General features: G+C 41.1%; 1 protein-coding gene across 7 annotated transcripts in view; it reads left to right on the top strand.

Moving 5' to 3' along the window:
- TOX2 (TOX high mobility group box family member 2) overlaps positions 1–14847 on the top strand; it is a 342423-nt gene that overhangs the window by 314886 nt on the left and 12690 nt on the right. The gene's annotated exons all lie outside the window — the stretch shown is intronic.

Raw genomic sequence — 14847 nt, 5'->3', positions numbered from 1 at the left:
ATCACTGAATGACAAGAAGGGGTGGAAGGGAGATATATAGAATTATCTGATGTATACCCTGCCCTTCTTCCCATTCATCAGGTGGTGATAAACTGGGTAATCACAAATATTAGCCTACCACAATATTCAGGAATCTTTAGGTCCTCCAGCAGAACTCTATGGTCAACATCTTCCAGAAGCTGACCATAGAATCATGCTAGAGGACCTACAAATGTCTAGAGAAATGTTTTTTCTACTAACCTCTAAGACCCCTATAGCACAACTCTATGGTCAATTTCCAGCAGAGTTGTGTGGGAAGACATAGAGATTATTAGAGAAAGAACATATTATTCAAATTCACAAAAGTCAAAGCCACAAATGTGGAGGCCTGACTGTACAGATATTTAGTGTTCAGTGGCAAAGGGTAGGGAGAACAGTTGAAACGTGTCTGGTTACATCACTATTGTTAGATGTACAATGATGAGATCTTCCTTTGAAGGATGCCCAGGAGGTCCTCAAGGACTTCATTGACTTCATTGTAACATAGGTCCAAAACACACAGCAGAAATAATCCAGTTTGAAACCGCTTTAATTGCCTTGGCTCAATGCTAGGGGATTCTGGGAACTGTAGTTTTGTGAGACATTTAGCCTCCTCTGTCAGGGAGCTCTGGTGCCACAATAAATGACAGTTCCCAGGATTCCCTAGCCCTGATCCAGGGCAGTTAAAGCAGTCTCAAACTGGATTATTTCTGCAGTGTGCTTTGGACCATAGCCAAATGCTTCTCAGCTGCCTCCCACCCACTCTCCACTGGCCATTATGTGGCTGCATTGTAGGGGGCAGCAAGAAGCAAGTGGGTTTAAGTGGATGGAGGAACATTACACAAGGGAGATAGTGAATTCCTCCCTATACAATGATCTCAAAAGGATAGCACTGACATAATGCACTATCAGGATACCAGCCAATAGTTAGAACTGTGTATGTCAACATATAATGCTGTAGCCAAACTGATCTCAGATTACATGGAACTGAACCTTCAGCTTGCTTGAGGGAGGTGACTATGCTTGCATACAGAGGTGCTTTTTTATGGTTTTATGTTTGCATTTCCAGAGCACTTCCCATAACTTCTGCTAATTAAAGTCGTTATAAATCTTTAAATGTTAGTCCACGTGGCATGTCAAGAAAAGTGGTGAACCAATTCTCATTTTCAGTCAGCTGTCCTGGTTTTCTACTTCTCTGCCTTCCAGTTTATTCAAAGAGTATTTCTCAGATTAATTTTGGTATTAGTAGTTTGCTCTTGCTGTAACTTTTCATTCCTTCCATTGTTTGCCATGATATTTTCACTGTCATCTGACAAATGTGCATGAGCTGCTAAGTGCATCAAATGGAAGGAACAGGATTTATTTATTGCTCCGTGCAACTGCACATATGATAGTATCACTGATCCATTCAGCACACATCTGACGTCCCCATATAAAGGGGGCTAAGCCTTATCTGTTTCTGAGAATGTGTGATGTGAATTTTTTTATGATTTACAGAAAATGTAGATCCAAGCCAAAAATTATTTGAAAACTTTTCTTAGATCAAACCAAGAAATGTACTTGGAAATACATTAGAAACTTTCTTCTTAATATCTTTAGCATGCAGATTTTTTATGTGAAGAAAAATTCAGTGATGTGAGTCCTGGTGGCACAGTGGTTAAATGCCAGTACTGCAGCCACAAGGTTGTGAGTTCGATCCCAGGCAGGCCCCAAGGTCCACTCATCCTTTTGTAGGTTGGTAAAATGGGTACCCAGCTTGTTGGGGGCAATTGGCTTACACATTGTAAACTGATTAGGAGTGCTAGTTCAGTGATAAGCGGTATAGAAATGTACTTGCTATTGCTATATAAACTTGTAATCTGCCTCTATCTTAAAGTGTTGTTATTCAGATACTTATTTATTACTCTATTTGCTGCTTATGGTAATAATATTTAGCAAAAATACAGTTAAGGAAAACTATAGCTCTTTTTTTCCAGTCCTATATTCATTATGCAAGATCCAGCTTGGTGTAGTGGTTTAAGTGTTGGACTACAACTCTTTGTGATCAGGATTTGATTCCCCACTCAAGCATTCAAAAAATCCACTGGCTGACCTTGGGCAAATCACGCTCTTTCAGCCTCAGAGGATGGCAGTGACAAACCCCCTCTGAAGAAACTTGCTTAGAAAACCCTATGATGGGCTCATCTTAGGGTCACCATAAATAAAAAATGACTTGGAGGCACACAACAACAATTCATTATGAAGATGGACCAGCTTGACTGACAAGTAGCATGCATTTCCAAAGGGGGAGGATCCTTAGAACTGCTGTTCTTTGTGGGATCTCAGTAATTCTGTTTGGGAACCTTCTTGGTACCATTATGGAATTACCAAGGTTCCCAAAAAGGCTGAATCTACATGAGGGCTGGGCCACAGTTCTACTGCGTAATATCCCTGCCCTGGTCCGACCTTTTTGCTGCTACATAAACCTGTTTTAATTCAAATTTAAATCTGTTTGAAAAGCCACATGGGGCCTCCATTACACAGCCACATCAGTGAAAGGGCATGTTTCTACTGAGTTTGCTGTATCTGTTTATGTTTGGTTACACAACAACAACAGCTATGTTGTTGTTGTTTTAATTCCCGCAATGTATGTGCATATTCACTTAACCAATAGCCTTTGTTTTCCCTTTGTTTTTATTGCTCACCTGTGTTTCTATGAAGTGAAGCCTGTAGAGAAAGGGGAGGTGAAAATGCTGACCTGCAAATATGTGCATGCAAACACCAAATCCCCCCTCCCTGCCATTCTGATGATAAAAAAAAAAGACTAGCTAAATGTTCCTGTTTAAAAAAATAACTAAAACTTGGCCAGCATTTTAAAATACAGCCAGATATTTCTGGTGCCTAGCTGGAGACACATTTTAAATCCACAGCAGAATTGTAACCTTTCTATCGTTTCTTTAAAATGTAGACATTAGCACCTCAGATTTGTTCAAGTTAAATCTCTGCTTTCATATGAGTAAAAAGTCATGAGCCATTGTTGGAATCTTAGTGGCTTTTCCCCACTGATGAACACATGTTTTGCATCTGTAAGATCCAAGATTCATTCCTTACCGTTCCCAATAAAGGGTCTCAGGGCTCATCCAGAGTAGTGATTTGTGGTGATTTATACTGTACAATTTAACATCGCTTCTTGACATTTCTTGTTGTTTCTCAAACTAGATGCTCCCCTTTCTTTCTTTTTTTACTTTTTTTTTTTAAAAAAACTTCAATAAAAAGATGGCTGTTTTGCCATAGTGGGCATCTTACTTTTAATCTATTCCACATTTAATCAATTTGTTAACCAATTTTTTTTCTAATCAGCCTGACCTCAATACCACGGAAAATATTAGAAGAGAATATACAAGAATCTGCCTGCAATCTTCATGACAATGCAGCAGACAGTAGGGACCAGCGTGGGTTTGTTAAGAATAAATCCTGCTAAACTAATCTTATGTCTTTTTTTCCAATTAAGTCACTAGGTTAGTAGATGGTGGGAAGGTTGTGAATATCATTTATCTGGATTTCGGCAAAGCATTTGATAAATTTCCCATAATATTTTTATTAGCAAACTGGTTAAATGTGGAATAGGTAGGAACATTGTCAGATGGAACCATAATTGTTTGGAAAATCACTGTTATAGTGCTATTATTGTGCTTTAACTGCTATGGCTGCCTCCTGTGGAATTCTGGGGTTTGTAGTTTAGTGAGGCCTAAGAATTCTCTGGCTGAGAATTCTAAATGCCTCTTCCTAAACTGCAAATCCCAGGATTCCACTGGAGGCAGCCATATAGCAGTTAAAGCATAATAATGGCACTATAACAATGTAGTGTGATATTGATCTTAAATGACTGGGAGGAAGGAATCCTTATCAGCTTTGCAAATGATAAAAAAATGGGAAGGATGGCTAACACACTGGAAGATAGGAAAATAATTCAAAATGACTCTGATAAACTAGAAAATTGGGCAGAAATTAATAAAATGCAGTTCAGCAGAGACAGAAGCAAAATTCTACATTTAGATCACAAAAACCAAACACAGAGTTATAAGATGGGAGACACATGGCTCAGCAGTGCTACATGTGAAAAGGACCTTGGGATTATTGTTGATCCTAAATTGAACACAAAGAATAGGACCAGATCTTATAGTTTAGTCACAAGAGAGTAGATTTTGATTGAACATTAGAAGAAAATTCTTGAGAGTAAGAGTGCTCAGAGAAAAGATCTCCTTCTCTGGATGTCTTCAAAAAGAGGCTGGGTAGCTATCTGGTAGGAATGCTTTAGCTGGAGATCCTGCACAGATTAGGGGGTTGGACTCTATGGTTCATGAGACCCCTTCCAACTCTATGGTTCTGTGTGACTTGTGATATTAGAAGTTGGAGTTTCAAGTCAGCTTACAACCCTCCCAAGTTGTGTTTCCTGATGCGTTGTAATTTTCACATTGTTTCCTTCAGTTTGTCCTCCAGTGCCTAGCAGACGTGGTAAAGATTAAGGGTGATATTCTCACATGTTTTAGTAAGATGACACACATGCAACTCACATACACACTCACTCTACAGTCAGTCTCCTCTAATTCTTCATTCCACACAGGGAGTGGGTGCATGTGTGTAAGGAGGAAAGGTTAATCTTGCTCCAAGGAAACAAACATAGGAATAACATCCTTACACTTTACCACTTTTGCACTTTAATTCCAGATTTTTTTTTAATATCTATAGCATGATTTTAGTTTGATGCTCAGTCAGATCAACAGCCATGCACATATAGCAGTCATTCTGCCAAAGGCTTCAGCTGACACTCATCCCCCTTTCCAAATCTTGCTGCTTCAGCCCAGGATGAAGGTTTGTAGTGGAAAGGAATTGATCATTCTAAGCACAGAAGTCTGCTGCTTTAAAAAATCTGAAACAGGAGAAGGATGCATGGGGTGGTTGGAAGAAAAGAAGCAAAGGTTGAAAATGCCCTGAAAATAGAGAGGGCTAAGGGCTTCGATACACTTGTTTTAATTGTTACAATTCTTGGGGTATCCAAATGTACAGGTTTTTTTTAAAACTGTGTCTTCAGGTAAGAGCAAAGTACAGTATTTTGGAAAACTCTGTAATTAAAAGCTAAATAGCCAGAAACATCACATGATTGGCAACATCCCCCAGGATTCAGTAGGATGGTAGTTAAAAGTGCAATAATAGAGTTGTAATTATGTAGTGTGAATGGGCCCCAGGAAAAGTCTTCTGCTATACATAGTGATAATCCCTGTTAGGCATACATAATAGTTGTCATGATCTCATTGTGAAGGCACATTCACTGTGTATGACGCATAAACCTTCATCCCAGTTCATGTTCAGGAAGCCTCTCTAAAAAGCACTCCATTGTTTGAAGCACAGCACTGATTGGCTAGTAACAGATCATATCACTGACACACTTATTTCTCTTTCTTTTTATCCATTAAACAGGTGAGAGAGATCAAACAAATATATAAACAAATTTTTAGACAATATGATTTTTATAAAACACTGTAGCAATAAATGTACATGTTTGTGCTTTTGGGTTGCTGTCGATTTATGGTTATCCCATGAATTTCATAGAATCATAGAGTTGGAAGAGACTGCAAGGGCCATCCAGTCCAACCCCCTGCCATGCAGGAACTCTCAGTCAAAGCATCCCCAACAGATGGCCATCCAGCCTCTGTTTAAAGACCTCCAAAGAGGGAGACGCCACCACTCTCCGAGGAAGTGTGTTCCACTGTCGAACAGCCCTTACTGTCAGGAAGTTCCTCCTAATGTTGAAGTGGAATCTCTTTTCCTGTAGCTTGCATCCATTGTTCTGGGTCCTGTTCTCTAGAGCAGCAGAAAACAAGCTTGCTCCCTCCTCAATATGACATCCCTTCAAGTATTTAAACAGGGCTATCATATCACCTCTTAACCTTCTCTTCTGCAGGCTAAACATCCCCAGCTCCCTAAGGTGTTCCTCATAGGGCATGGTTCCAAGACCCTTCATCATTTTAGTTGTCCTCCTTTGGACACGCTCCAGTTTCTCAATGTCCTTTTTGAATTGTGGTGCCCAGAACTGGGCACAGGCAAGGAATACTCAGAAGCAGTTTTGCAATTCCTTTCTCTGAAAATATTGCCTACAGCATCTGGTATCTGTTGGCAGCCTCCTATCCAAATACTAACAAGGGCTAACCCTGCTTAGCTTTGTTAAATTTTGAACTATGCTATTCTTTGTATATTAGTATACTTTGATATACTTATTTACACTTTTTGCTATATTTAGTCTTCTAATAGTTTATGCTATTTTTAAAAAAAAATTCAAAAAGCAGTCAGTGTTAACACAAAAAAGAGAATATGTCCAGCCAGAGAGAGGAGAAGGAGAGGAGCAGCTGGGCAGCCATATTGAGACTGTGTGCTTGTTGCTGAAGGGGCGGAGCTTCTGTGAGTCACATCTGTGAGTCACAAGGGGGCGGAGCTAGCAGACTAGCTTTATATACCACCTTCCAGAGCCGCGCACCTAACGGCACCCAAATTTTAATTTTGATTTTCTTTAACTCAACAACTCTACTCAAGTGGCATCGGGTTAGAATCAGATATTGAAACAGAACCTTGCCTTTAAGTGTAAGATAGCAGCCAGGACATTCCTTTAAAGTAGTATTCCCAGTAGATTGACTGTTATAGTCATTACTAAAGACTTTGCAGTATGGACAACGAGGGATCTGCTGTAGTCACCTGCAACTCTTGTGGGATGTTTCTCTTCTTGCCTACAGAAGTGGAGAACTTCACATGCAGCAAGTGCAAGTTGGTAGCACTCTTGGAGGAGAAAGTGCAGCAGCTGGAGTCCAGAGTAGCTACACTTCAGCATATTAGGGAAAAAGAGGATTTTCTGGACACAATAGAACTAACCATCTTGGATGAGTACCATGCAGAGGAAGATGCTAGGGTGGAAGAGGTCACTTGCCATACACAGGAGGCAGACAGCTGGAGGACTGTCACAAAGAGAAGTAAGCCAAGAAGGGATTGTTCTGGGAGCTTGCAGCTAGAGAATCGATTCGAAGCTCTTTCCCTTATCAAGGAGGATGAAGAAGAGCAGCATGGACAGACTTCAGGGACAGAGCAGGGGAGCCTGAGAGTCCCACCCGAGGGAACAGTCGCTGCTAAGCCTCGGAGGAGGCGTGTGGTGGTAGTGGGGACTCCTTGCTCAGGGGTACAGAAGCAGTGATTTGTAGGCCTGACAAGATGTCTCGAGAGGTGTGTTGTCTTCCAGGTGCAAAGATCTGTGATGTGACAGAGAGACTGACAAGACTGGTGAAGCCTACTGACAAATACCCCTTCCTTTTGGTCCACGTGGGAACTAATGATACTGCAAGACACAGCCTTCAGGACATCAAAAGGGATTACGAGGCGCTTGGTAGGAAGCTGAAAGGAATGGATGTACAGGTTGTCATCTCGTCTCTTCTGCCAGTTGAAGGGCATGGTCCAGGAAGGGAGAGGAAAATAGCGGATGTGAACAACTGGCTTCGCAGATGGTGCCGCCGAGAAGGATTTGGATTCTTCGATCATGGGCTGCGGTTCCACGAGGAGGGACTTCTTGCAACGAGAGAGATACAGTGAAAACATCAGATTTCATGGTTTTATCACATTTCCTCTGGAAAATAATATTAATCCATTCAGATTATGTAGAGAATGGCCAGAAAATCATTATAAAAAGATTATGGGGTGAGCTAACTTCTGTAGCTCATATACTGCAGCAAACTTTTTAGGAAGGGACATAGCAAAGGGAAGTATCTTGCAAATTCATTCATTCATTCAAATCATCTTATATATTCTTTTTGCCCAAAGGATCACTTCATACCGACCATAAAATTGAATGAAAACAGACATACAATGCAGTTAATTATTTATACTGGCCCATTTTCTGATGTTTCTCACCACACACAAACTGTAATGGCCTATATCAAATGTCATCCCTGGACAAATACATCTTTAATGTACTTGCATATTCTCTGCTGAATGTGTCGTATACCAAAAATTCAGCAACATTAGGCCCTTAGATTAACCGAAGTGTATTTTGGTCAGTATTGGTGCCTGTCTGAGATTCTAGAGACATGCATGCTACTGTACAGCAGTTTAATTGCATTCAGTTACATCAGGGACATAGTGGGGGGGAGGGATCTGTGGGGTCCGGACCCCCCCCCCCTTCATTAGAAAAATGAGTGGCATGCACTGCTGCCACCGCCGCACCCAAGCCCAATTATAATGATGGCACTTAGTCTGGAACACCCCCCCTTCCTAAAATCCTGGCTACGTCCAGGGACGTAGCCAGGATTTTGGGAAGGGGGGGGGGTCCAGACTAAGTGCCACCATTTGAGAGGCTAGAGCCCCCCCCCAGACACAAAAAAAAAGGGGGTTGAGCGTTTACATTAGAATGGCACCACTTGAACTTCCGTTATGGCTCCGTGCTGCTATGGAATCTTGGGATTTGTAGTTTGAGAGCTGTTTGGCCTTCTCTGTCAGGTGCCACAACAAACTACAAGTCCCACGCATTCCACAACCTATGGTGCCCAAGGCAGCTAAATGGCATCAAACTGGATTATTTTTTTCAGTGCAGATGCAAATGAGTCCTTCCTCTGAAGGCGTTTACATCAGATAAATTCAGCTCGATAAAGCAAAGCGCAGCTGTTCAAGCAATGAGCGGCAGCCACTCTGTTCATGCTCAGAGACACTCTGCTCACTGCTTTGAGACACTGCATTCCAACTTCTGAGCTGAGCTAAAACCCCGGCTGCATCCACACAACATTTCATTCCCACTTCCAAGAGGGATTTTTTAATTCCAACACACACACACCACACACTACATACACACATGCACACAATTTTTAATTCCAAGACTCATCTATCTATCTATCTAGCTATCTGACTTCATAATTTTAAATTCCAAGACATTATACCTCCTTCTTTTATAAAAAAAACAAACCCTTTAAGAGATCCTCTTTTTAGAGAAAGGCAGGGTATAAAAATCAATAAATACAAAATTATTGTGCAATAGTCCATCAGTGCATGGCTTGCATTATAAGACTTTATAACTTTAAATGTTATACATTTAAAACACTATTAAAATCACAGTAGGCTCAGAGTGCTACCAGAATCATGGAATCATAGTTAAGAAGAGACCCCTAGAAGGACCATCCAGTCCAACCCCATTCTGCCATGCAGGAACTCCCAGTCAAAGCATCCTCAACAAATTATGTAATGGAGGTGTCCATCTACATTGTAGAAAGCTATTACTATAGATTACAATGCTATGGAAAATCACCACCTTGAGTCTGTATATTGGGAGAAAGGCGGGATTTAAGAAAATAACAACACAACAACATCTGGGTATTGTATTTTTGTGAGATATTTAGCCTTCTTTGTCAGAGAGCTCTGGTGCCACAACATACTACAAATCCCAGGATTTTCCATAGCATTAATGTGGGTTGAACTGATTATTTCTGCAGTGTGCACCTTATTAGACTGCAGTTCCCAGCAGTCTGTGGTGCTGCTGGATGATGGGCCCTGCAGTCTAGCATTGCCTGGAGCAGAGCCATAGGACTCCAGAGCCCCAATTCATTCTCTGGCAGAATTTTGGGGAAACTCCTTTTAAAAAGACAAAAATAAGGAAAAAATAAAAACTCCTTGCAAAGTAAAACCCAGAGGTCTTCCAAGGGACTTTGCTTCCAAGCAGGAGGGCAGAGAGGCCAAGATCTTTAGATTGAGGCCTTAGGTTAATTAATTAATCCTAGAATCCTAGAGTTGAGGAAGAGACCCCAAGAATGGCCATCCAGTCCAACCCCATTCTGCCATGCAGGAACTCTCCATCAAAGCATCCCATTGATTATGCTGAAAAGGGGCCAGCTAAGTGTATTTTATTTATTTTCTTTAAAAATGAGAAAAAAAAAACAGGCTGGAAGAGGCAGAAAGGGCCAAGCCTTGATATCTGGACCCCAGAGAACATGCTAACTCCCAGAATTCCTAGCCAAGAGCCACAAGAGTTAAATCGTGCCAAACCTGGTATTTCTTTGAGTGGATGCAGCCTGATGCAGCTTCCTGCCTCCCCCCTCGCTCCCTCTCCTCCAGGGCTTTTTGGCCCCTCCCCTCAGCCCCGCAACAGAAGTTTAAGGGCGGCACTTGGGCTCACCCTCCCATTCTTCTGCCCTCCCTCCCTCCCTCCCCCCTCTCTCTCAGCCTCCCTGCTCCCAGTGAATTTTCCCTCTAGTCCTCTGTGCTTTGATGGAGGGGACGGAGGGAGGAGTTTTAAAGTGCCTTGATTCACCTCCTCCCTCCTGGAAGAGACTTTATTTTGGCAAAACCACAAGGAGGAGGGGCGGAGGAGGAGGGGAGGAGGGAAGCAGACTGACTCCTATGGAAACGAAAGGAAAGAGCTTGCTTTGTCTTTCCCCTTTTCCATCTCGGAGCTCCGTGGTTTTACATGGTGAGGAGGAGGGGGGAGGAAGGAGCTTAAATGCCCCCAGGCCTGACGGGGGGGACCAGACCCCCAAACCCCCCCCCCCCTGGCTATGTCCTTGCTACGTCCCTGGTTGCATGTTAGTTATTCAAGAAGTGAATGTTTCTACGCAGTGTGCATATGTACTACTGTATGACTAAAGTTGTACATCAGCCTTCTTTATAGTCAAAGTTCTTTCTTCACTTTGTCACAGAACAACTACATTTGCTGACAGATAAAAAAAATTAGGGTGATATCTCACATTGTTTTCTTTAGATATATATTAAGATTTGTTTCCTACATCCACCGCTTTAAGGAGCCAGGATTGCTGGGCCATGTTATTAAATGTTCCCTTGTAGTCAATATGAATTTACTGCTTTGATGTGTGAATTGATTTCACTCCATTTGAAAAATAAAAGGAACTTATGGAATTTATTGTGCCCTTGTTTTCAATAGGACTTAGGGCCAGTCTGTATCAGAGCTCGGGAAACGCTACCTTTTTGGACTATGACTTCTATGTTAGCTAGGGGATCACTGGGAGTCTGAGTCAAAAAGGAACTTTTTCAAGCTCTTATCTGTACATGACACTTGCCACTAATATATCACAGGCCGTTGTTTAGCTTATGGTAAATAGCTTACTCAGAGACTGGTTGAAACCTATAGGGCCATTCATGATCCATACCAAAGGTATTTGCTGACAATGTAGGGAAACTATGACATGATAGTCTTGTATAACTCAACCAGGAGAGAGGACATTATTTCTGTTCGCATAGTAATAACATTTGAGTAGGCTTATGGCCTCCTTCAAAGATTTTAGAGTTCAGACAAACTCAGGCTGCATCTGCACTGCAGAAACAACCCAGTTGACACCACTCTAACTGCCATGGCTCAATACTATGGAATTCTTGGAACTGTAGTTTGTTGCGGACTATTATTTTATTATTATTATTATTATTATGCTTTATTTATATAGCCTGTAGATTTGCACTGTGCTGTACATACAAACAATAAATAGATAAGAGTAAACCTGCCCATGGAAAATAATAGCATAATACATATAAATAATACATAACAATACGGGAAAGGGTTCAAAAAAACAGGCAACAAATTAAAAACCTCAAATTTATCTTTCCCTGTCAGAGAGCTCTGGTGTCACAACAAATGACAATTCCCCAGAATTTCACTGTATGGATCCATGGCAGTTAAAGTGGTATCAACGTAGATTATTTCTGCAGTGAAGATGTAACCTCGTGCAAGGAAGGTAAGTCTTTCTGTATACTGGACCTAGCCATATAGAATTTATAAATGATAACCAGCACTTTGAACTCAGAAATGGGCTAACTTCCAATGGGTTGTTGCAAACAAGGGAGTTGTTATGCTCCCTGTAGTCTGTCCCAGTTAACAGTCTGGCTTAGCTCTTTGGGCCAACTGAAGTTTCTGAGTATTTTTCAAGGCAAATCCATGTAGAGCACATTCAGTAATCCAAACAGGTGTAGCTAAGGCATCCCTCATCATGGTCAAACTACATAATGTAAATTTTGGGACAGTCTAGGTCCCAAAGGTATGGGTATTTTGGAAGTTTAAACAGCGAAATCTCATTCTTCATAGCCGTTTATCACACGGGAAGGATCCTGTGCAAAAAAACAGGATTAAAGTGGAAAAAAACTCCCACACAAGTGGATTTATTATCAAATGCGTCCAGGTAACCAACATTAACCCATACAGAAAGTAGAAAAGACACACCAAAAGCGCAATTGATTTTCAAATGACCTCACTGTGACGGTGCCTTAATGCCAACATTAACCTCGCTAGAAAGTAGGCAAAACACAATTCTTTTTACTTCCGGAAAATCCCAGAAGTAAAAAGAATGCGTATTGTTAACTTCCTAGCCGGTTTAATGTCTGAAAATCAATCTGCTTTTGCATGTCTTCTTGGTTTTCTTCGTGTTTTAAATCCAGTTAAATCCCATTTCTGCATGGGATGCCTCCTGTGTGGGAATCTCTAGAGATGTTGGCTTGTTGACACCTTCTTTTGATGCATTGTCATTTGATGGGTTGTTCAGGAACATGCAGGGACTTATGTGCCTCAGAATTATCAAGATCTTAAACACAAATCTGTGTTATTTGTTGCATCTTCTTCAGCAGATAGAGAACTTATCTTAGAATGAGATCATTAATGTTCATTTTGTCCTTTTAGTAGACTTGCTCCATTATAAATGAGTGACCGCTGAGTTTTCTTCTAAAAGCTCCTGCTGTGTTTTGATTTCTCTTCTGTGTTTATCAGACATTCAGCTACTGAATAATTGTCAATTGCCCATATCCCTCACAGTTAATTACTATTACTCTTCCTTGCCACCATGTGACCTGCTCTCAGGGCTTCTTAATCAAAATCTGTAATGTAGGCTGTGTTCTTTAACCTTTTAGTTCAGAATGGCCATGGTACCCTGTGGAGTAAATAGCCTGAACAGAGCATTAGTCTGTGGAACAAATCACACAGACCTTGCTGACTTGCATATAGACAGTTTGTCCCAAAAACAGACTACACTAATTCATGCTGGAGACTGGGGATGCATTCCACATTATTCAGTCTTCCAAATCACTTGAGTAAGTGTACAAACACCATAAAAAAGCAAAGATAAAACATAGCCAACGCACTTAGTTTGATTCAATTTTTTATAGTAATACTTGTATGTGTTTGGAAGAGTAGTTTGTAAAATTATGAAGTTTAGGTACTAGAAGACTTCACTACTTCATGCTCCCACTTAAGTCTTTGCTGAGGGAAGGAAGACAGAACATTTTAAATGGAGAGTATAAAAAGTACAGTAAGTGACTATAAGGAGAGAAATTGATGCATACATACAGTCTTGGCATATTTTGGAAACAAATGTACTAGCAAAGCACTACCAGTTTGATATTATTGTTCCTCCTCAATGTTAGTTTGCGTCTGCTCAGGGAAAACCTAACAAGGGACAAGAAAGGGAACCAGGGCAGTTAAGGCCTGTGGCCTCTCTGATGACGTGTGGTCTTCCTTTTCTATTGTTTTCCACCTTTCCTGGCTCATTGCCTTTTCTAATGAGTCATGCCTTCTATGTTGTGGTCAACATACAAACAGCTCTGACCTAGTAATCCTTTTTTTAAAAAAAAATTCCAAGACTAAAACGACATTATTGTTAGAGTACATTACATAAACATAGCATAACATAGACATAACTAGCCAGACATAACTAACCTAATTCGACAAAAGACATAGACATGGACACTACCTATATAAACTACATAAAACAGATACACACATATATACTTCCTCCCCTCTACTTTGAGAATCCTTTCTTAGGACATCTTATATCCCTTTTTACTTTTTATCTACTATCTTTTGTTTTTTGTTTTTATTATCCTAGCTTCAGGGAGAGTTCAGCAGATGATTTGTTCTAGGACCCAATTGTTTGTCTTTTTGGCCATCTACAGTATCCTTAGCACTCTTTTTCAAACATAATCTCAAATGAGCTGATTTTCTTTCTATCAGCTTCTTCACTGTCTAGCTCTCACATCCATACATTGTGATGGGGAATACAATGGGCTTAGATGATCCTTACTTTAGTATTCAGTGTTCATATCTTTACTTTAGGATCTTATTTAGTTCTTTCATAGCTGCCCTTCTCAGTCCTAGTCTTATTATGAATCTTGCCTGCAGACTCTGTTCTGATCAAGGCATGTAGAGTTTTATCCTGGGTCTATTGGTATTGATTACTCACACTACCGATGATGTGGATCTTTTTAAAAAACTCAGAGAAAACCCCATATTGATTATTACCGTATTACTCAACTCTATACGTCAAAAAATTTATGCCCCAAAATGAACTCCAAAATCTCTGGGTAGACTTATGGAAGGGTCAATGAGTTAATGCTAAAAAAAAAATTGTGAAAGAAGAAGTGCCCACCTTCCTCTGTAGCCTTGTAACGGCTCCCTGTTTGAAGCCCCGGCACCGGCTCTCCTCTCTCCCTGTGTGTGTGTGTCTGTGTCTCCCTCTCTGCTTTCCCGCACAGCCACGACCTAACAAGTTGCTGTTGGGAGAGGCAATGCCTGGCTTGTACCCCGTTTTGCCGGAAGCTCTGGGGGTGAAATGTAAAGAGAGAGAAAGGTTTGTCTCCCATTTCTGCTGGCTATGAGCTTACGTCCTAGGGGTGAATAGCGAGAGAGAGAAAGGCCTGTCCTCCATTTCTGCTGGCTATGAGCCTTGGGGTCTTGGAGGTGAAAAGCAGAAAGACAGTGGGGTCTGTCCTCCTTTTCACAAGCCATGTGCCTTGGAGATACTTTTGGTAAGGGGAAGTGTGTGCGTGTGTGTGTGCGCA

Source organism: Sceloporus undulatus, chromosome 4 (assembly GCF_019175285.1).
Source record: "Sceloporus undulatus isolate JIND9_A2432 ecotype Alabama chromosome 4, SceUnd_v1.1, whole genome shotgun sequence".
In the NCBI taxonomy this organism is placed as follows: Eukaryota; Metazoa; Chordata; class Lepidosauria; order Squamata; family Phrynosomatidae; genus Sceloporus; species Sceloporus undulatus.
Note: the sequence above shows the minus strand (reverse complement) of the source record. Positions and strands in the feature narration are given on the sequence as shown.